The 24,124-nt window shown below is 37.3% G+C and overlaps 1 long non-coding RNA gene across 2 annotated transcripts in view; it reads right to left on the bottom strand.

Annotated features, from left to right (window-relative positions):
- The window catches only part of LOC117801089, a 58,704-nt gene extending 34,580 nt beyond the window's left edge, over window positions 1–24,124 (bottom strand). Inside the window, exons 1-4 of one of the 2 annotated variants that reach the window (XR_004623479.1) lie at window positions 24,015–24,124; window positions 23,213–23,321; window positions 11,072–11,152; window positions 8,521–8,638 (exon numbers count right to left, since the gene is read on the bottom strand). This is a non-coding gene — a long non-coding RNA (uncharacterized LOC117801089). Of the gene's footprint in view, window positions 1–8,520; window positions 8,639–11,071; window positions 11,153–23,212; window positions 23,925–24,014 lie in introns of those variants that run through there. The other variant, XR_004623480.1, reaches the window with a different exon arrangement.

Genomic DNA, 24,124 nt, shown 5'->3' with positions numbered 1-24,124 from the left:
TACAAATATATTTTTATTCATTATGGCAGATGCTCTTTGAAACTTGACTTGAGAGAACAGAAGTTCAATGAATGTGTTCCACATTTGTTCTTCTGACAGAGGCCAAATGACACAGTGTAAAGATCCTCAAGTGTCAAGAGAAAAACTTGTGTTCTGGAATCCTCTTTCCCACTTACAATAGCCTTGTGACTGTAAGGGTGTCTCCCAACATCTTTAGGTTTAGAATAGAGAAGAAAGATGCTTTAAGGGGCACAGCATGGGTGGTAGAAAGGATCTGATACATAAATGCCAGGGAGCCCTGGTTTTGCCACTACTACTTGGGTGACCACTAAACCATCTGTTCCCATTTCCTCTTCCCCTCCTTTATATACTGTAAGTGAACAGCAGACACTGTCACTTTGTTAGGGGATACAAAAATGAAATGTGTAGCTCTCACCTAGAGGAGCTAAAGAATTCAATATAAATGACAGAACTCCAAACCTCTAATAACATCGCTAGCCACACTGCTCCAACTTGTATGTGCATAAGAATCAGCTGGAGATCCCCTTAAAATGTAGGTTGTGACTCAGTACGTCTGGGGTGGAGCCCAAGATTCTGCACGTCTCAGAAGCTCCCAGGCGAAGGAGACTGCTGACCTCTGGGCCCTGGTTGGAGGAGCAAGTACATTGAGACATAAAGAGAGAGGCACTAGAAAAGCACAGAAGAAAGGAAACTACCTACCGGGACAACCCCACAGAGCAAAGTGCAATGGAGTTGAGGAATGAGTAACAGAAGGTGAAAAGGGAGGCTGTAAATGCATTTGAGTAGAGGGCATTTTTACATAGGACACTGAAGTGTGAATGGCCACAGTGTGGGTATGGAAAAAAGATAGAAAATGGGGGAGGTGTGTGGTAGGGAGATCCATTTCCAGGAAGCACAATAGTCCAGGTGGACGATGATAAGGCCCTACATTAATGTATTCATCTGATTATTCCTAGCTCAGTTTTGTAAAAGGTGTGTGGTAGAGAGGACCTCATGAAGGTGGGGCCAGTGAGGACAGAAAAAAGGAGAGAGATTTCTCCCAATATACTTAGGAGGTAAAAAAATGACAGGAGCAGATACCTGACTGAATGTGGTTAAGGGTAAAAAATGAGGCATGCAGGGATATTCTTGGCTAAGAGGACCAGAAAACAGGGTTGTTGTTTTTTTTAACTCGGGGAATCCACAAGGAGAAGCAGGTTTGAATTCAGTGGAGGAAGTGAAAAATAAAAATGAAATGAGTCTTAAACACAAAATGTAATGATTGAGGCACAGAGAATCATGTCTATTTAGGTCTAAAGATCTATTGTTGCTCCCTTTTGTTAAGTCCATTGTCCTTGAATGCTTCGTAGAATTACCACTTTCTATTTAGTAATAAATAAAACAACAATTTCGAGAAAGAATTAACATTTTACCCTCATTTCATGAGTTCCCTCAGGGATTTTTCTTTGCTCACTTATAAATTCTCTTTGTGTATTTCTTAAAAGTTGACTGTTAGGACTTTTAATTGTATTAAAATCTTTTTTTTCTGAACACAGCATCCTTTTATCTTGCCTGTGGGTGGGTCACATAATACAATTCATTGTCTATGTCTCTTCCTTTTAATTATTGCCAGCATCATTTCAGCTGCTTTTGTTGAAAAGTGATTATTGACCTTCTTTTCTCCTTTGACACCATCTTTTCATTTCTCGTGGGCTATATCTGATTATATTCCAGACTCCTTAAATAAGTCATTCTGAAACAATTTGTCATGAAGAAATTATTTTTGGTAGCAAATGATATTGTGAGTCTTAAAGAAAGACTGTACAATGAAATGAATTTAGTAAACTTTTGTCTCTATTGGTAGAGCTGAATTGTTTTCATAACAGGAGTTACAAGATCATAAATCATCAAGGTCAGAGAGGTAATATAGTAGATAAAGAGGGCTGAGTATAAGAATTCTGGCATTCTGATGCTGTCATAATTCATATTCAGTACTAAAGATGAAACCTGGCCATGGAGGCATCAGTGATCAGTGGGGAGTGTGGCAAACTGGAGAGCACAGGCCCCAGAGAAAGGGAAAGATATCTGCTAGTGACAACGGATTGATCCATGGGGAAAGGCAGATGCTCTCTTTCAAGATCTTCTGATTTTTCAAGAGAAGTAGAAATCTAGATTTTTATTTAAAAAATACTACTCATAGTTGTTATGGGTTGAACTGTGTCCCCTAAAAAGGTATGTTGAAGTCCTAATCCCCAGTACCTTGAATGGGACCTCATTTTCAAAACAGGGTCTTTGTTTTTGTTTTTTTTTTTAAAGATTTTATGTATTTATTTGACAGAGAGAGAGAGAGCACAAGTAGGAAGAGTGGCAGGCAGAGGGAGAAGGAGTAGCAGGCTACCTGCTGAGCAAAGAACTGGACTCAGGATCATGACCTGAGCCGAAGGCAGATGCTTAACTGACTGACCACGCAGGTCCCCCTCAAAATGGTCTTCGCAGGTGTAACCAAGTTAAGATGAGATCATCAGGATGGGGCCTAATATGGTATGACTGGTATCCTTACAAGAAGAGAGGAGAGAAGCACAGGGAAAAGGTCAGTGAATCAGGCAGAGATTGTAACATTGCCTCTACAAACCAAGGAATGGCAAGGATTGCCAGCCATCGCCAGAAGCAGGAAGAGAGGCATGGGACGGATTCTCCCTCATGGTACTCAGATCCTCCCTCATTTCTGTGGACTTCTAGCCTCCAGAACCCTGAGACAGTATATTGCTGTTGTTGTAAGCCACACAGTTTGTGGCACTTTGTACAGTAGCCTTAGGAAATTAATAGAAAACATGGCTGTGAGTTTTATATACAGTCTACTACTATGCAACATTAAGTAATTTTGTTAAAGATTTAAAAAAAAAAACAAGGAATCTGTAAAAACTACTTCTATTGGGCTATACTTTGCTGGAATATGGCAAGTACTTTGTGTCATTATCAACATTTCCATTTTCATCTACATCTGAAATCAACAGACGACCAGAAGTTAAGTAAATTTATTCCCTCAATACATATGAAGCAGTTGCCAGGTGCCAGCTACTGGACATGGCACAAGGAGTAAAACTGTGAATAAGAACAGCCCTTTCCCTGAAGAAATTGATCACTACAGCAGTAGTTACAATACAGGAACTGTGATGACAGAATAGCCCAGATTGCTACAGGAAGATAGCCACAGGTTGGGAGGACCATCCATTTGTGATGCACACGTTCACTGTGCAGAAGGAGTGAGATGTTAGCTGATCTGTCTTACAATTCAATATGTATATAACAGAGCTGAGGTTCCAACCCAGGACTTCTGACCCAAATCTTTTTTTTACCTCACCGCACTACTTTGGTTTTCTTCATCTGCAAAAATAAGGACAATATTACTCCTTCAAACTTTCCTGAAGATTAAATAAGACATATGAAACACATTGGCTCCCTGCCTGGTCACCGCAGAACTTAGAGTGAGTGCCCACCAGATTCTGGTTCTCCTACCTGTCCTAGATACTTGGAGGACTGTATTTCCCAGACTCCTCACACTTGGGTGGAGCCATGTGCCTAGTTTTGGCCAATGGATCACAGCACATAAGAGCCAGTGTGCCATTTTCCATGCTCTCTTTCCCTGATGCTAGGAGCAGGGAGACCATGTGTTCCAGATGGCATGACTGCAAATGATGAAGTTTCTGTCAGCCTGGGTCTCTGAGCAACTATCAGAACAGGACCCCTGCCAACCCATCATGGAAATAAATCCTTATTTTGTTAAACTACTGGGACTTGAAAGTAAATTTTTCACAGCAATTTATCTTAGTCCATCCTGACCAAAGCACTGGTTCATAATACATGCTCCACAAATTTTCTTCTTTCCTTTAATAATAATTTAGGTCAGAAGGTGATAGAAATAAGACTTATATTAAAAAATACCAAAATTTAGGGCATGTATTACCTAGCTGAATTTAATATATTCTTATTCCAGATCCTGAGACAAACCAAAAACAGCTTATGATAGTTAAGAAAGTGTGTCCTAAGACTAGCTGAAGTGAAAAATCCATTTGCTGACAGAAAAAAGTCACCTCTCATTAAAGATCATTTCTCTCATTCCTCCAAACCAAATTATTTAAGTTTAAAAATAGCAAAAGGACCTTATGAAAAAAACATATAAATGCTAAAAATCCCAGCTTGAGGTTTCAGCCACTATTCTTAACATACCTTCAGAGGGTTTTGACTGTCATTACTACAAATAGAAGACTTCCAGGAAGGAATTATTCAACAAAAAGAAGTCTTTTATTTTCTCTACAAATTTGGGACATGAGGAGAAAGATGAGAGTAAATATAATTCCAAGTTTTCCGCTCAAACAAATCTAAATGCTTCTGTCTAGCATTCAATGTCTTGATGATACGTTCTCATTCGCTAACTAACCGCATTTCCCACTTTTTTCCCCCTAACATAGAGTCCATTTTAATCAGTCTCCTCAAAATCCACAAACAAGCCATATTCATCCTTTCTTTATGCCTTTTATCCATTTGCCTGAAATGCCCTTCTCTCTTACTTGGAGAATGAGTGCTAGGTCCACTTCCTGTACTTGTATTTTATCCTCTAAGATTCAGTGCTTTGTGTTGCTGTTGTTGTTGCTTTTACTTTATTTTACCATTATTCATATATATATATATATATATATATATACACACACATATACATAAATATATATACATAAACAATATATATATAATATATAGATATATATAGTGAGAGAAGAGACATAATTGACATATAACATTATATTAGTTTCAGGTGTACTACATAATGATTCAATATATGTATATATTGTGAAATGATCAACACAATAAGTCCATCAATGCTTTTTTATGCCTAGTAATTTTGTCTCTTATCCATACTTTAGTTCTCTAAGAACAGCAATGACTTTTTTTTTACACTTCACCTCCATATCCACAAAGCTCTGATCCACTGAGCGCACCATCAACAGTAAATAAATACTTCCTGGTTGATCGGTTTGTGAGTTTGTGTGGGGATGGAGGGTAATACTGTCTGTTCAGGAAGAACAGAAAATTGAAGAGATTCCAGAAGAACTCATGACTGAAGTCAAAATCAGTGTTTGGGGATGGGAGGCGGGGGACCTGAAAATCATCTGCCGGGGCGCCTGGGTGGCACAGCGGTTAAGCGTCTGCCTTCGGCTCAGGGTGTGGTCCCAGCATTCTGGGATAGAGCCCCACATCAGGCTCCTCCGCTGGGAGCCTGCTTCTTCCTCTCCCACTCCCCCTGCTTGTGTTCCCTCTCTCACTGGCTGTCTCTATCTCTGTCGAATAAATAAATAAAATCTTTTTTAAAAAAAGAAAATCGTCTGCCATAGTTTAACTTTAAAGCTGAGTATTACCAATTTGTGACCGTTCGACAGTAAGCTTACCCCAACTGTCCCAGAGGGAATGAAAGTAGGCGATGAAACACTTAAAAACTTTGCTGCTTGGGAACAGCTCTAGATGGCTGGAGAAAGAGGGCCTAAAGTGATGCTAGATCACATTTAAACATGAGGCATTGCATGGTCTGCTGTTGCCTCCACTGTGAGAAACAGATACACGATCACTGGACACGCTGTCTGCGTTATGTCATTTCACCCAAATTGTCACCTACGTTATAGACATAGCACAAGATGTCTTATGTAACAACAGGGAGTTTCCATTAGCTAATAATTGTGTGATACATACTCATGTGAAGTGAAGTATATTAGCACCAAGACATACGAGTATTTAAGATGTTTGGGGAGGTTTTTCTCAGCTGCCGAGTTGTATACTCCGCTATCCGATATCTGTTATTATTGTTGTTTTCAGATACATTACGTTAAAGTAGGTGTTGAGTTTCTAAAAAGATGACATTCCTGAAAAGGAAAGGTCACATCAAGACAGTGCTATGAATTGAGCTGCTTGAGTAGAGGAGGGAAGGATTGGGGTAGCTGTTAAATTGAGCTCAACTGATTCATTCAATAAGTATTTCTTGAACGCTAGGCATTATTCTAGGCATGGATCGGCTACAGGTAATCCAGACAGACTTGTCCTTTGCAACCATGGAGCTTATATTCCATTTAGGGTGGTAGACAACAAAATGAATAAGTGATCAAAACAGATTCAGACAGAGGTTAAGTACGAGGAAGAAAATACAACAGGATGATACAACAGAGTAGGGAGGAAAGGGGTGACTAGAAAAGACTGTCTGGGGAGGTGACACGCAGCAGAGGCCTAAATGACACAAGTGAGTAGCTTGAACGTCACGTAGGGAAAAGTGTGTCAGCAGAGACCTTTAGGCTGGAGTGAGCTGGCATGCTTGTGTTTGAGGACAGTAGAAAGGCCAGCATGAAGCAAAGAAGCAATGTGGGATAAGATGAGACAAGAAAGAATGGGCTGGGTCAGACCTGTGGGCCACGGGAAGGAGTTCAGGGTTTAATCTGATTGAAGACGGGACCCCTCGCTTGCTGCTTGATCAATTCGGTCGTACTGTATGCAACCTGCCTTCATCGTCTACCTGCTCCTAGGTTGTAGCTTCAGGTCCGTCTTCCCTCCTTTCTCTCGTCCTAGCTGCTGTTCTGAGGAACCCACCATCTTTCAAACAGGAAGACTTCAGGCCTGAGGGACTATTTGGAGAAAACACATACACTGTGGTGCATTAGCTCTTCCTCTAAAAGTATAACTGTTCCTTATGTGTGTCTATTTTGCAACTAATAGACGACTGGTTCTGCAACTAAAATCTAAATATGAGAAGCTTTATTTCCTCTGCTACTGTGTTGGTGCCAAGGCCAACCTATCAATGTGGCACAAGACCTAGGGCCCTCAGTACTTTCAGGGGCTTATAAAAATGTTCTAATTTATCTTAAAATTAGAAGAAAAAATGAACTTTTAGGTTAGAGAAAATGAGTCATATAAATATATTTATCTTTATACCAATGCAGTCATAAAATCTTAAATATTTTTTTGTGGAAGAAGAGGCCCATGAGGGCAAAAGTGCATAGGGCCCATAAAAGTAATAATATAGCTCTCATTGGTGCTTATATGGTAACAGATACTAAGGTACTTTTTACTCTTCAATACAATTATTATTCTCATAGAAAAACATTTTATTTTGTTCAATCTAGTTTATTGATTTAGTGAACTGTAAACTATTTTAATAGTAAACCCTTTTTTAAAAAAAGATTTTATTTATTGATTTAAGAGAGAGAGAGCACAGAGGGAGAGGGAGAAGCGACTCCCTGCTGAGCAGGGAGCCCAATATGGGGCTCAATCCCAGGACCCTGGGATCATGACCTGAGCCGAAGGTAGATGATTAACCAACTGAGCCACGCAGGCACCCCAGTAGTAAATCCTTAACACTGAAAAAATTGTGTGTATCCCATAGATGTGTATTAATTTATAAAAAAAATATTGTATGAAATACAACAGTTATATAAATAGATAAGTTAAAGGCTAGATTAAAGATGAAATAATGTTTAAATATTTTTTAAAGTTATTAATGATATATAAACTGTTCATTCTTTTTTTAAAAAATATTTTATTTATTTACTTTAGAGAGAGAAAGAGAGAGAGCAGGGGGAAGAACAGAGGGGGAGGGAGAGGAAAGACTCTTAAGCAGACTCTGTGCTGAGCTCAGAGCTGACTTGGGGCTCAATCTCATGACCCTGAGATCATGACCTGGGCCAAAACCAAGAGTTGGATGCTTAACTGACTGAGCTATCCAGGCACCCCTATAAAACATTTATTCTTAATAAACTTATTGATAACTGTTTTTAGTGAAAACAATATAAGTGAATATGCTTAATTTCTATAAAGTCTTATTTTTACATTTAGTGATCTGAGAATTAAAATTTCAGCTTTTTAAGCATGGGTTTAAGGACTAACATAGATGAAAGAGATACTCCACAAAAAAATCTGTATATTCCAATGGAATAAGTACATCAAGGGAAGCACTTAGGAAACTCTGATACTCATTCTTCAGTTGCATACCAATTATGCAAACATTTTGTTGAAATTCAGCAACTTGGTACCTTCTTGGGCATCAATCATTTGTTTTTGAAACCTAATCAGAGGCTGCTGGACTGATATACTTTTAGCATTGTGCTCAAGATCCACTGAAATCATCATATACAAGATTTTTTAACAGATTACAAAGTTAGTTATTTTTTAAAATTAAGAAGCTGTTATGAGAGTATTTATAGAAGACATATTTACATCTGCTGTTAAAATGCAGCAAAATCACATAACAATGGAAACATCTCTGAAGATTCATTTTTAAAATGCTTTTGCTATATTAATATTAATGAGAAACAGTGAATCACTCATTATTAAAACATCAACTTAATCTTGATGGGATGAATTAAAATATTTCTTTTTTCAAAAAATATCTACAAGGTAACATTCTATTGAGGCCCACTTACCATGGCAGCAAAGTTCAGCAAATTTGGAGCACTTATCTAACTTGTAAGAGAAAAATGTGTAACCTACCTTTTAATTCAACAACCGTTTCAAGTACCTCAACAAGATAACCAGTGAACTTCTTTGCATGACAAAATGATCATGGTTGTTGTCTTCCTCATTATAAAATACTTAAAGGTTATGATACCTAGAATAATAAATTTGAAAATTCGCTTAACAGAACAAGGAAATTGCGACACATTGCAAAATACTGAAAGGCAACCCAAGAGTGATGGAGGAATTCTTAAAGAGCTTTGGATGATACAATATGCCATTGGCATACCATATACACAGTGTATGATCCATGCCTTCCTGATATACACAGGCAGTGAGGGTGCCAGTGTAAATATATAGTAAAGATTAGTACAGCTGAACTTATTTTCTATTTTTTAGATAAAAAATAATTACAAATAGGAGGCTTGATATTTTCACCTTGCAATAATGAATTATTAGACTCTGGAAACCACTCTGTTAAACTGCCATTGGGTGTTTCCCATCTTTTAAAACATTTTTTATTCTAGTTGTCTTCTCCTAATATATTTACTATGACATCGATTCCTTTTATTTTTTGCCAATCAGAATGTTCTTTAAAAATGACAACAAATAAACACAGAGATTACAATTTCTAAATGGTCTACACATTTTTACAGATTCTTTTCAGTTTCTCATACCAGTTGAAATAATAAAGATTAATTTAAGAAAAATTCTTTCTGCAATTAAAAAGCAATTTTCCAAAGCCTTTATTATTCAAAAAGAACTAGACTAAATTAGCAAAAAATGTTCAGAAAGCTATGAAATATGCACAGCCTTAAGACGGAGCAAACAAGTTTTGATCCTGAATAATAGAGATATTTTTTCACTTTTTGTTTGCTTCTATAAAAGCATTGCATACTGAAGGAGTGGAAATATGTTGTGTGCTTATCAACCAAAAATATCCGAAGATAGAATAGTATTTCTGTGGCTTTAGCATTATGAAAGAGAAGCAAATGTTATTTATGTCAAATTGGAAGTTTTAAAAAGTAAAATGACATTATCTAACTTACTGAAGATAGGAAACCAGAGGGCAAAGAGAGATTAGCATTTCAGAGACAAAATATTAGAAAAAGAGTATATTAATAGCTGAGATAAAGTCATTCAATTGACTACTTTCATTTCAAAGTCTGCTATAACATCAATTGCTAGTAATTCAATTCACATTTGAATCAAAACCTGGCTTAGAGGAATATTCCTGAATGGTTTAAGAATTTGCTAGGAATCCATTATCCATTAGTATTGCCTATTATTTTTATTCAAAATAGCGGGAGAAAGTTTGGGAAAATAAGGCAGTTTCGAAGTAGCATTGTAAAGAAATTTTTTTTTTAGTAAATGGCCACAAAAAAATTCTATTCAGCTCATCAAATTTGCCTTGGCCTAATCCATATTTACCAACTTACTTCCTCCTAGCTATTTTCATCATTTTCTATCATTAAACTAAGACAGTAGTTCTCAGTCTTGAAACCAGCAGAAATAACCCCCTGAGGGAAGTAATAACTACCTACCTCTTTGACCGCGCCTTCTCTGTCTACTTTGAGGCTTCTTCTTCCTCCTTCTGCACCCGAAATGTTCCTGACTGAGGTTAGTTCAAGTCTTCACTCTTAACTTTTTGTACCCTTGCCTCTGATAATCTCATTTACCCTGTGATTTCGATCACTGCCTCCCTGAAGAAGAATCCCAAATAGTTGACTCTAGCTGAGACTTTTCAAGCTACAGGCTCATATTCCAACTTCTTGCTCATCACCTACATTTGGATATACTACAAGCAATACAAACGTAGTGCCTACAAAACCCACACACGGTCTTCCTACATCATCAGTTTAACTCCTCTTTTTCTGTTAATGCTCACTCAATACCCCTACCTATGTTGTCTTCATACTGAGCTGAGCTCTTTGAATCCTCTGTCTCCCCTCTTACTGTCCCATCCTTACCATCATCACATGCATTATTTTTAAAAACATCTTAACTAGTCCCCTAACTTCCAATTGAGAAACAGGTCAACTTGAATCATCATTCTGAAGCATGGCTTTACTCATGTTCCATTACCTTCTTTAAAAAGCTTTGTTTGCTTCTGATTACTTTTAGAAGGATGTTCAAATTCCTTTATCTGATATTCCAGAACTTAATGATGTATCACACTTCTCTAGATTCATTTCCCATCATCCTATGACTCTTAGCTTACACACTGAAGTTGAATTTTATTACTTCATGTTTCCCCAGTATAACATTCCATAACTTGCCCCTTTACCTTTGCTCATATTATGTCTCCTGTCTATAGGCCGAAGTACTGAACAATCTTTAAGTCCTAGTTCAAATGAAATATTTTCCAAGAAGCTTTACCTGATGGCTCCAGCTTAGCTGTGATCTCTGATTTATTCGGTTTGATTTATTCCTATGGGCTCCATGATGTAACAGAAAGGGTATGGGCTTTGTTCTTCTCTACATCAAGTTTCCACAGTCGTTCTTTAGCTTTGTGAGGACAGGAAACTTGTTTAACTACTTTAATTCTTGGTTTTAACATCTACAAAATGAGACTGTCACAGCTTACCAAGAAGTTCAAAAGAAATCCTGTGTGATACGAGTGATGCCACCATGAGAGACGTCAATTGAGTGGTTACTTCTCAGTAGCCTAAGAAGACAGAATTTTCATTCGTTCAGATATATTAAAAGCCAACTCAGGACCAGGCACTTTAAAACAGAGAGTGACGAACAAGATCAATATAGTCCCTGCCTCCACGGAGCTAATAGTCCTAGAGTCTAAATTCACCACAGCCCTAAGTCTAGTCGTCTACTTTGCAGAAATGACCTGAAATTGATTGGACTAGTAAATATGACCATATCACTAACACTGATATATAAAATCAGAATAGGAACTTATTTATACTGAAGATGCAACTGTCAAACAAACTGACTACTTGACATGGTTTAACCAGGTAGCCACATGGAATCAGAATGAGAAGGGGGAAAGATTCAAATATTTGATGTTCTTGGGCTCTAATAGCCAGATGGGGCAATCTCTCCAACAGGAAGACAGACTTTCTTTCTTCATACATGTATAGAGAGATGGCACCTGGGATATCAAGTACAAGGGAGGCCCCAGAATGATACCCCTCTTATTTTCTTCAGCTTCCTGAAAAATTTGCAGACAAGATTCCCAAATATTCTAATGGAATATTCTAATGGAATACCCCTCTCCCCCCAACCCCAACTCATGTCTCTTTTTTTCTCTCAAATAAATAAATAAATAAATAAAATTTTTTAAAAAAATTAAAAAAAATAAATGAAGCTACTAGCATCATCCTAGGCCTTCAATTATTTCTAAAAGTTATTTTGCACATCAGTGTCAGGGAAGCAATAAAAGTAAATAACCAGCTGCACAAAGAGACATTAAGGCATGAATAAAATATAATAGAAATAGCACACAATCGGGAAACAGGGCCTTCAAATATGGGCATTATCAAACATATTCCAAATAACACATATTATTTTCAAGGAGGTAAGAGACAAGATTGAGAATTGCAGCAGATATTTAGAAACAAAAATAGGATAACCAAAATTATGTATGAATGGATGAGTTCATTAATATCTTGGACTCAGCTATCAGGAAAAAAAAACCTAGATGGAAGCATGGGGAAATAAAAAAGTTGGTAATACATAATAAATGTTAAAAGACAAGGAGAAGGACGCCTGGGTAACGCAGTCGTTAGGAGTCTGCCTTCGGCTCAGGGCGTGATCCCGGCTTTCCCGGATCGAGTCCAACATCGGGCTCCTCCGCTGGGAGCCTGCTTCTTCCTCTCCCACTCTCCCTGCTTGTGGCTATCTCTGTCAAATAAATAAATTAAAAATCTTAAAAAAAATAAATAAAAGACAAGGAGGGCACCATGATAAGGTCTAAGATATGTACAATTAGAATCCCAGAAATGGAGAAAAGAGAGAGAGGAGGAAGTACTGTTTACAGAGAAAATGTCTGGAAACATTTCCAAATTGATAAAAAATATTATGTCACAAATTCAAGACCACTTACGAACTGCAAGAGAAATAAATAAAAGGAAATCCTCGCCGAAGTACATCACAGTGAAATTGCTAAAAACCCAGACCAAAAGAAAATCTTAAGAGTAAGGGGGAGGGTGGATAGAAGTCAAATTACTTTTAAAATAAATGACAATTTGACTGAGTCAATTTCTCAATATAAATAATTAAGCTGGAGCAATGGACGGATACATTCAAAGTGTTGTAAGAAAGTAGTGCCAACCAAGAATTCTATAGCCAATGTGATACCCTTTAAATAGGAAGTTGAGCAGAAAAGCAACTTAAACAAAATCCTATGCTTCTTCTTCATAATAAAAACACTCAAAAAGTAGAAATGGAAGTTAACTTTTTCAATTGATAAAAGGCACAACAACCAACAGCTAACATAGTAGTTAAGGCTAAAAGATTGAATATTTCTCCCTTAAGATAATAAACAAGACATGGATATTTGTTCTCACTACTTCTATTCAACATTATACTAGAGGTTCTAGTCAGGGCAATTAGGTTAAAAAAAGAAGAAGGAGGAGGAGAAGGAGAAGAAGAAGAGGAGGACGAGGAAGAGGAAGAGAAGGGAGGGGTAGAGGAGGAGGGGACAGGGAGGGGCACCGGCAGGGGAGAGGGAGGAGGAGGAGGGAAGAAGAGGAAGTAGAAGAAAAAGAAAAGAAAGACAAAATAAAAGATATCCAGATTGGAAATGAGAATTAAGTTGTCTCTATTTGTAAATGACATGATCTTGTATGTAGAAAATCCTAAGGAATCCACTAAGAACAACAAAAAACACCCCAAAACTATTAGAATAAATGAGTTTCACAAGGTTGCAGGATATGAGATCAATATACAAAAATTAATTTATATAAACTAGGAATGAACAATTCAAAAATGAAATTAAGAAAATAATTCCATTTACATTAGCACCAAAAAGACAAAGTACTTGTAATAAATTCAAGAAAAGTAGCATAACATTTATAATCTGAAAACTACAAAACATGTTTGAAAGAAACCAAAGAAAACCTAAATGAATGGAAATATATCCCATGTTCATGGATTGAAAGACTCAGTATTTTTAAGAGGACAATACTCCCCAATTTGAAGCACAGATTCAGTGCAATCCCTACGAAAACCTCAGCTGGTTTCCTTTGTAGAAACTGACAAGTTGGATTTAAAATTCAAAAGGAAATTCAAGGGACCAAGAATAGCTTAAAAAATCTTTAAAAAGAACAAGTTTGGAGGACTCACAATTCCTAATTTCAAAACTTACTACAAATCTATCATAATGAAAATAATGTAGTAGTGGCATAAGAAAAACATGTAGATCAATGGAATAAAACTGAAAGTCCAGAAATAAACCCTCATATTCATGGTCAATTAATTTTTGATGAGGATCTCAAGACAAATCAATGAAAAAAATTAGTCTTTTCAATAAATGACGCTGGAAATAACTGGATAAACAAATGTAAGAGAAAAAAGTTGGACTCCTTTCTCATTGCATATATAAAAATGTACCATAGACTTACTTAAATACAAAGGCAAGAACTCTATAACTCTTAGAAGAAAATATAAGAGTAAATCTTTGTGACCTTGGTCCTCTTAGATAAAACAACAAAAGCACATGTATCAAACAAAAAAAATAAACTAGACTTTATCAAAATTGAAAACTTTGTGATTCAAAGATATCATCAAAAAAGTATGAAGACACCCACAAAATGGAAGAAAATATTTGCGAATCATAAATATAACAAACTTGTATGTAAAGAATTTTTATAAGTTAATAATAAAAAGGCAAATAATTCAATTAAAAAGTGGGGAAAGGATCTGACCTATCTCCAAAGAAGATATACAAATGGCCAATAAGCACATGAAGGATTGTTCAACGTCATTAGCCCTCTAGGAAATGCAAATTCACCAAAACCATAACAAGGTATTACGTGGCACCTACTGGAATGGCTATACTGAAAAGACAGATAATAACACGTGTTAATCAGAATGGGGAAAAATTGGAACTCTTATACGTTGCTCGTATGAAAATAAAATGATACAGGCACTTTGGGAAATATTCTGGCAGTTCTTCAAGTGATTAAACATTGAGTTATCATATGGCTCTGCAGTTACAAAGAGAAATGAAAACGTTGTATACAAACGTTAACTGTGGCACTATTCACAAAAGCCAAAAAGTGAAAAAATCCAAATATCAGTCAATTGATTAATGAATAAACAAAATGTACATACATATGATAAAACATAATTTCTCAATAAAAAAGGAATGGAGTACTGATACATGCCACATGTATGAACCTTGAAAATTTATGCTAAGTGAATGAAACCAGTCATGACTAAAAGACCACATTTAGTATGATTCCTTTTATATGAAATGTTCAGAATAAGAAAATCTATAGAGACAGAAAGTAGATTAGTGATTACCTGGGTTGCATGCGTAAAATGCAGAGTGACTGCTAACGGGTATGGTTTCTTTCTGGGGTTATAAAAGCGTACTAAAATTGATTGTAATGTTGGTTGCACAAATCTTTGTATATATTAAAAGCCATGAATTGTACTTAGAAGTGGCAAATTATATGGTACGTGAACTATATCCCAATAATATAGTTGTTATATGTAGAAAACTAAAGGTAAAACAAAAACATTTTCAGACAAACAAAACAGATCATTAATCACCAGGAGACTCAACAGTAGAAGAAACTGTAGATTAAAGTTCGATGATTTCAGAAAGAATGAAGACTGACAATAAGGTAAATACATGAATAAACACAAATGAGTACTGACTGTGCCAAATGATGTTAATGATACATTATGAAGACACAATACACGTGAACACAGGCAGAGATTCAGATACAAAATAGTGGCATAAAAGTTGAGAGGAGTGTAAACAGAGATAAAGTATTCTAAGATCCTTGCATTGCCTGGAAAGTTGGCAAAATTAAATAAATATACTCTGGTTAATCAAGGATATATGTTGTAATCTCTGATATAATCACAGAAAGTATAGTAAAAATGTAAATTACTTTCAACTTAATAAAGCAGGAAAAAGATGGTATATTCAAGCTGGGTAATTTGAAGAGAGTTTAATAAAGGAGCTCTTTACAAAGATGTGTACAAGTTTAAACAAAACAAAATACAAATGAAAGGAGATACTACAGAACTCCATTGTGTCAAGAACTGTGAAGGGTCTAAAATTTTACTTGACTGACTTGCAAGCTGAAAACTTATTCTGTAGTTTCAAGGATGCTGGCAGAAGACACAAAATTCTGGGTCAGAGACAAGGGACAGTTTGTTACTCACAGCAATAGGAACAGCTGGAGTATCAGCATTTGTTCATTCTCCCAGCTTGAAATTTCCATATAGTCCTGTGAAGAGGGTCACATAACACCTACACAAGCAGTGAACTGCATAAAGGAAAGCAACTGTGCAACTTGGCAGATAAGGGAAAAAGAGAATAAATATCCCGACTTCATTTTCTTCCCACTGTTCAATGTCCTGCTGGTGACTTCCATTGAAAAAAACCAACCAGAAGTCAGAGAACAAGGAAGCACTTTTATGTCATCCATTAAATTGACCTTCCTGCAGCCCAAAGCTGGTGGAAAGGATGGAAAGTGGATCTGATGGGACAAATGGATAAACAGAGAGGAAAGATTAATTAATATGAAATAGTCCAAAAGAAGATAAGTAAAAAAGGGTTAAAGGAACATAGAAATAGATAAGGAGATAGCTTTCAATGGGATAGAGATTTAACCCAAAATGTTTAAGTGTTTCACTTAAGACCCATGATCATGTGATTGGATAAAAATCAAATGAACAAAAAGCCCTAATCATATGTTATTTACCAAAGACACTTTCAAAATATGAAGTCAAAAAAATTGACAGAAAGTATGGAAAAAAGAGGTACCATAAAACGTCAACCAAACTATTAACATCAGACAGAGACTTGAAGGCAGAAAAGTTACTAGAAGTGAAGGAGGCCATCTCAAAATATTAATTACTTCGATTTACCATGGAGACTTAATCATTCTAAATTTGCAAAACAACATACTAAAACTAACCTCTAGAAATACAGCCTTAAAACAGCAACAATAGAACATACAGAGTAAACATAAATTTAAAAATTCACAGTGAGAGATTGTAATAAGACATCTCTCAGAAAATGATAGAACATACAAAAAATCAGTACAAAAACAGAGAATTTAAACAACATGGTTGACATGTTTGAGCTAACCTACATATTATATATATAACAGTAAATCCAAGGACTGCAAAAAATGCCTTCTTTTCCAGCACACACATAATATTAATATTGACCATAAGCTGGGCCATAAAGCAGGTTTCAGCAAATTTCAAAGGACTGAAATCATGTAGAGTATATTCTGTGACAACAAGGTGATTAAGCTATATATTCGAAAAAGAACAAAATAAAAAGCGATAAAAATCTCTACCACAATGGAAATATAAACATTTTGAAATGAAAAATAATGAAAATACAACTTATTAAATCTTCAGGGACACAGCTATGGTCATACGTAGAAGGAAATATATGTCTGAAAATGTAAATATTAAAAAAATATGAAAAGCTAAATATCAATGAACTATACACATCAATGACAAAAATTTAGGGGAAAAAAACAAACAGCAAATAAAAACAAAGAAAGTAGAAAGAGAAAAATAGGAAAAATAGAAATAAACAACTGTATTGTTTATATTGCTTATTTTTATTCTACATTGTTTATTAACAACATAGATTCCTAGAAAATGTTGTCAAAATCAATATGAGAAGTAATAAGTATTCAGAATAGCCTTATGACTATTAAAGATATTAAGTCATTTACTGAACATTTTCCCACAAAGGAAACCTAAGGGTCACATGTAAATTATTCAAGTAAATTATATCAATAATTAAGAAACAATAACACCAATGTTATATATACTCTTTGAGGAAAGAAAAACAAAAACCATTTCCTATCTCTGAGGCCATCATTACCCTATATCAGCACCTCATAAAAATATCACACACAGGGGAGTGCCTGGGTGGCTGAGTCGGTTTAGTATCTGACTTCAGCTCAGGTCGTGACCTCGGGGTCCTGGGATCTAGCCCCAAGTTGGCTCCACACTCAGCGGGGAGTCTGCTTGTCCCTCTCCCTTTGCCCCTCCCCCTGCTCTCTCTCTCTCAAATAAATAAATAAAATCTTAAAAAGTATATATTATGAGGGGCACCTGGGTGGCTCAGTCGTTAACCATCTGCCTTCGGCTCAGATGTGATCCCAGGCTCCTGGGATCGAGCCCTGCATCGGGCTCCCGGCTCTACTGGGAGCCTGCTTCTTCCTCTCCCACTCCCCCTGCTTGTGTTCCCTCTCTTACTGGCTGTCTCTCTCTGTCAAATAAATAAAATCTTTTAAAATATATATATATATATATATATATATATATATATATATATAATGAGAAAAGAAAACTGCAGACCAATCTGACTCATGAACATAGTTGCAAAAACTATAAATAAAATAGTATCAAACATCAAAAATATATAAGCAAGAAGGAGCAAGGTTTATACTGTGAATGTAAGTTTAGTTTACCATTTAAAAAACATAATTCATTAGTTTAATAGAACTAAGGAGGAAAACCATCAACTCAGTAGATACAGAAAAGTTGTTTAATAATATTCAATATCCACTTTTGATAAAAAATTTTTAGTAAGGGGTGCCTGGGTGGCTCAGTTGGTTAAGTGTCTGCCTCTTGATTTCTGCTCAGGTCATGATCTCAGGGTTGTGAGATCAAGCCCCGAGTAGGGCTCTGAGCTCAGGAGGAAGTTTGCTTGAGATTCTCTCTCCCCTTCTCTCTCTTCCCTCCTCCTCCACCTCACCACTCCCCAACTTTTTTTTTTTTTAGCAAAAAGCAGTATGAGGGGAACTTCCTCCCTTATCTTATAAAGAATATCTGTGACAAAGGTATGACAATATTTTATTTAATATCAACTCCTTCAAGATCAAGAATAAAACTAGAATCTGTGCTATCCGCACTCGTATTCAACATTGTACTCAAATCCCTAAGCAGTGTGGTAAGGCTGGAAAACACATAAAAGATATGAAGACCAGAAAGACATAAATAAAACTGTCATTATGCATAAATAATATATGGTCATTTATATTGAAAATTTAAAAATGTTTTCAGTTAAATTTTTAAAATTAATGCATGAAAGTAATTATGTGGATAAACAGATCAATACACAAAAATCAGTTGTTTTTCTCATCACAACAAATCATAGAAAATAAAATTTTAAAAAGGTATTCAAAGTAGTAAAAATATCATATATCAAGAACATGTCTAATAATATGTGTAAAATATCTATGCAGAAGACCATAAAACATCATCGCAACAAATTAAAGATATAACCAAATGGAAAGATACAGCAATTTCATGGATTGGGAACATTTTTTTAAAATATTATTTCTTTCTAAACCAATTTATAGATTTATTGCAATCCAATCAAAATCCCAGCAGCTCTTTTAAAACTTGTGAAGCTAATTCTAAAATTAATAAATTGAGGAAGAAAATGAAATGCCTTGCTTTACTGAATATTAAGAATTTTATAAATCGTAATAATTAAGGTAATGTGATTTTGGTATAAATAATGATAAATAAACCAATGGAGTAGAAGAGAGGGCCCAGAAAAGGTCCATGGACACGTAGACAATTAAATTATGACAAAAGAAGCACTGAAAAGTTGTGAGGAAAGGAAAATCCTTTCAATGAATGAAGCTGTAAAAATTACCTATCTATATGGGAAAAAAAAAATCTTTACGCCCTCACAACTTCACACTTTCATACCCTAGAATAAAAATATCCATCTTGTTGGGGCGCCTGGGTGGCACAGCAGTTAAGCGTCTGCCTTCTGCTCAGGGCGTGATCCCAGCGTTCTGGGATCGAGCCCCACATCAGGCTCCTCCGCTATGAGCCTGCTTCTTCCTCTCCCACCCCCCTCTCCCCTTCTTCCTCTCCCACTCCCCTCTCTCGCTGGCTGTCTCTGTGTCTAATAAATACATAAAATCTTTAAAAAAAAATTCCATCTTGTTGGATCACAGATTTAAATGTGGAAGGCAAAACAATAAATTTCTGGAATATATATATGGAAAATTTCTAACAGTATATAAACAAATAATCATAAAAAATAAATTTGGCTATTTAATACTTAAGAACTTCTATTTATCAAAAGATATCATTAAGAATTAGTTATAAGATGTAAGACACAGAATGGAGGAAAATACTTACAAAACCTAACTAAGAGCTGGTAACTAGAATATATGAAGAATTCCTATAAAAGAATAAGAAAAAGACAGACAACATAAAAATGGGCAGAGACTTGAATTGGTACTTATCAAAATAGGATGTCCAAATGGCAAATAATCACCTGAAAAAGTCCTCAACCTCATTATTCATCAAGAAAGGGCAAGTTCCAACCTGAGATATGGCTACATACTCAACTAGAATGTCTATTGTGAAAATTCAAATAATATTCCAATCCTCAAGGATGTGAAGAACTGGGGAAACTTATGCTGCTGGTTGTGAAATTGGTACAATTAATTTGAGGAATTGGCAGAATCTACTAACGCTGAACATACACATACCCTGACCTCACAATGTCACTCCTATATACCATCCAGAACCGTATACACATGTGCATCAAGAGACTTGCACAAAATGTTCCTTACAGCAGCATTAAGAATAGTCAGAAGCTGGAAATCATCCAGATGCTTATCAGTAGAATGATAAATAAACTGTGGTATTTACATACAATAGAAGAATGATCGAGCTACAGCTACTTGTAAAAGAATATTGTAAACAAAACCTTAAGGGAACCAAGTCTAGCACAAAAGTGTCATACTGTATGATTCCATTTATATAAAGGTCAAAACCGGACAACCTACTTTATCCTGCTTTAGGGGTGGATACTTATGGTTAAACTATGAGTTGATTACCATGAAAATCTGGATTGGAGGGAGAGGCTTTTAGAGGACTGACTGCAATTCATGACCTGACATCAGTGTTGGCCTTGTGATAAGTCGTCATACAATTTTGTCTGTGAACTTCTTTTCTTTATGTATGTTATCTTTCCTAACATAAAGGGTTAAGAAATTTGATTTGATGAGAAAGGGAAGGGAGAGAATAAAGCAGGGAGGACACCTTTTCCATGAAGAGTAGAAAGGCTAGGATCCCTAGGGAGAGACAGAAAAGAGAGGTGCAAAGGGGCAGACAATGCTCAAAGTGGGGGAGGGGCCAAGAGACAAACTTCTTCCTTTGCAATTTTACAGGTTCAAGTCAAAAAGGACAACTGCCACTCAGGGGAGGATCCAGTCTTTGGTACCAAGATACCTGCCTTGGTGTTTCAGAAATCTTAGTACCAAGATATCTTAGTGTTACAGAAATCTTGGCACCAACATATCTGCCTCATTGTTTCAGAAATCTTCGTCAATTATGGGAAGGAAAATTTCCCTTTATAACTTCCTTTTTGATGAAAAAATGCCTCTGTATTCTCTTAGACTGTACTAGATCTGATAGTATTCTGCTTTTATATTGCATAGTTCTTTATTTAGAATCATTTTTGGAAACCCTTTAGATAGAAAAACTAGTTCTTTTGTTGGCTTGCTTCAAAAATGTGAATGAGCTAATTCTAATAATTCTTGGTATAGAGCCTCCAGGTATCTAGATGTAAATTCAACATTTAATACCAGTCTACAAGACACAACTACTTAGGTCTCATTCCTCAGAGACGTGTTCTTTTTGCTTTTGCCCCTGATAACTGCGGGTATTATAATTTTTGCCATGGGGGTTAGAGAAGGAGTATAAAGCCTGCAAATGGATACTCTCTGGACTTTCACTAAAAGAAAATGCCTGGAGAGGGGAGACACGATTGAGATCTCATTCCAGCAAATGAATACTCTTTCTTGACGTTAAACCTTTCTACTGGGAATTGAAGCAGGACACACTATTGGGAAATAGTACTTCCAGTGATTCTGAAGATATAAACAGTTTTCACCTATCCTTTTCTCTGACAAAAAGACAGTCTGCTCTGCGTGTGTGTGTGTGTGTGTGTGTGTGTGTGTGTGTGTGTGTGTGACGGGGGGGGGGAGGGGGAGAGGGTGTTGCTGGGAGCAGGGCTGGAACAAACTTTAACCACTGATTCACCCTCCTGTTAGATGCTCAGAGTATTCCATTTTATTTTATTTTTATTTTTTTACATTTTAAAAAATATTCTATTTATTTATTTAAGAGAGAGAGAGAGTGAGAGAGACAGGGGCAGAGGGAGAAGGAGAAGTAGACTCCCCTGCTGAGCAGGGAGCCCAATGCAGGACTTGATCCCAGGATCCTGGGATCCTGAGCCGAAGGCAGACGCTTAAATGACTGAGCCACCCAGCACCCCCCCCCCAAGTATACCATTTTAGAGGAGAAGTGGTTGCCTCCAAGAGTTTTGGAAGAATATAGGGATGAAGAAGAAAGAAGAGGGAGGAGGAGGAAGAAGAAGAAAAAAGAAGAGGAGGAGGAAAAAGGAGGAAGAGAAGGAGTTGTTTCTTCATGTCTTTAGTTCAAGTTATCTGCAAATACATAACCTCTTTTTTATTTTGCTGGAATGGCCTCAATAAATCTGGCTGCTTTTACCTGAAACTCACTTAAAACCCACATGTAGAATCCATACCATATTCAGGGACCTGGATGTGCGTGAGGGCTTTGCCTGGCACACAGCATCAATACATATTAACTTTCACCATGATGAGTACTATTATTTTATCCTTGAGGAGAGCTACCATTTTGTCCTTCCATGACTATTGCACTGTAGAAAGTCTCCTGGAGACCACGCCCACCGTGTGACCAGCACTGATGCTGCTCTTTATTGGGTCTTAATTTTAACATCAGAAAAATGAAGAACTTAGATTCCATAAGCTCTTTGACCCAAAGATTTTCCTTCCGTGGAGTCCTCCCAGCTTCCTCACAAGCTGGGAGTTAGTGACCCCTGGTTGTTAGCAGTGGTTGGTGCTGTGTTCTATGTTTGTCTGTATGGAAGAAAGGGTTTTGCCCACTTCTTCAGGAGGAAGTTTGCCTTTCCCTGGGCAGGGGTTGTGGAGGTTAAGAAAACCTGGGGAAACATGCTAGGGACAAGTGTTACCTAATTTGGTCAAAGAACGAGTGTGTAAAACATTTGGAAATCCTCCCCCGTGCACTGCAGTGAGGGAACTTACAGGAAGAGCAGAAACAGAGTAGCACCCAGAATTTCAGAGCAGGACTGCTGTACCTCAGAGGGTGAGCATAATGTAATTATAGTAATCCACCCTTATCTGCAGAAATAGGTTTCGAGACCCTCCCAGTGGATACCTGAAACCATGGATAATACCAGACTGAACCACTTATACTGATTATGTATATATCTTACATACATATATTATATACTATATATACTATGTTTTTTCCTCTACATACGTATCTGTGATAAATTTTAATTTATAAATTAGGCACAATAAGAGATTAACAATCATAACTAATGATTAAACAGAACAATTACAACAATATATTATAATAAAGGTTATATAAATGTGGTCTCTCTCAAAATATCTTAAGGAACTGTACTCACCCTTCTTCCTGTGATGATGTGAGATGATAAAATGCCTACCTGATGAGATGAAGTGAGGTGAATGAGGTGTGCGTTGAGAGGAACCTACTTTCTGACTATATCTCAAAAGGAAGGTCATCTATTCCAGAGGGAGGTTGACCACAGGTAACTGAAATGGAGGAAAGCGAAATCACAGAAGGGGGCACTACTGTACTATTTCAAAGAGTCTGGGTTTTTAAGATGGGATCTTCCGAATTGGAACCTCAACTGCACTGATTGGGAAGGCTGTGTTGGACAAGCTATTGAGTCCCATTTTCCTTATCTGTTAAATGGGGTAAACATCTAATTTGTGAGGCTGTTGCGAGGGTGGAATAGGACAAGGCAGAGTGGGGATTCACTACATGAGGGCTGCTCTTATTTAAAGAAAATTAATATTTTTTCCTAATTCCCACGACACCTTCAGGATTATTCACGCCTTGCTAAGAATTCTGAAACATCTCAGTAGTTTCCTATACTGCTTGGATTGTACTCCCTGCTCCCTCATCCACCCCTTTCCCCGCGCCCCGTCTAAGGCTGCAGGAGTGGAAGGAAGAAGAGGCACGTGGGGGGAAGGACTGGGGCAAACCTAGCCCCTGGCCCCTGGCCTCCCGGCACGGTGGGGCCTGTCATGGCGGCCCGGCTACAGCTTAGGTGATCTCAGAGCCAGAAGAAAGGAAGGGTTTGGGGGTCAGCCTCCCCGACCCCAGCCCCGCCTGCGCTCCGCTAGGCAAGCCCCGCGGGAGCGCCGGCTCACATGGGTCCCCGCCTCCAGCCGCGCGGGCCCGCCCTGACCCTGGGCTCAACCTCGCGCTCGGGTGCCCACCTGGGAGGTGGCGGCCCGGACCTCGCGCGCGGGCCGCCGAGGGCTGAGTCCCGGCGGCGCGGGATCTCCGCCAGCGCCCCGGCGCGTCCCGGGCGGGGTGCTGGGCCCGC

This window comes from Ailuropoda melanoleuca, chromosome 2 (assembly GCF_002007445.2).
Source record: "Ailuropoda melanoleuca isolate Jingjing chromosome 2, ASM200744v2, whole genome shotgun sequence".
In the NCBI taxonomy this organism is placed as follows: Eukaryota; Metazoa; Chordata; class Mammalia; order Carnivora; family Ursidae; genus Ailuropoda; species Ailuropoda melanoleuca.
This window is presented reverse-complemented; position numbering and strand designations above follow the sequence as displayed.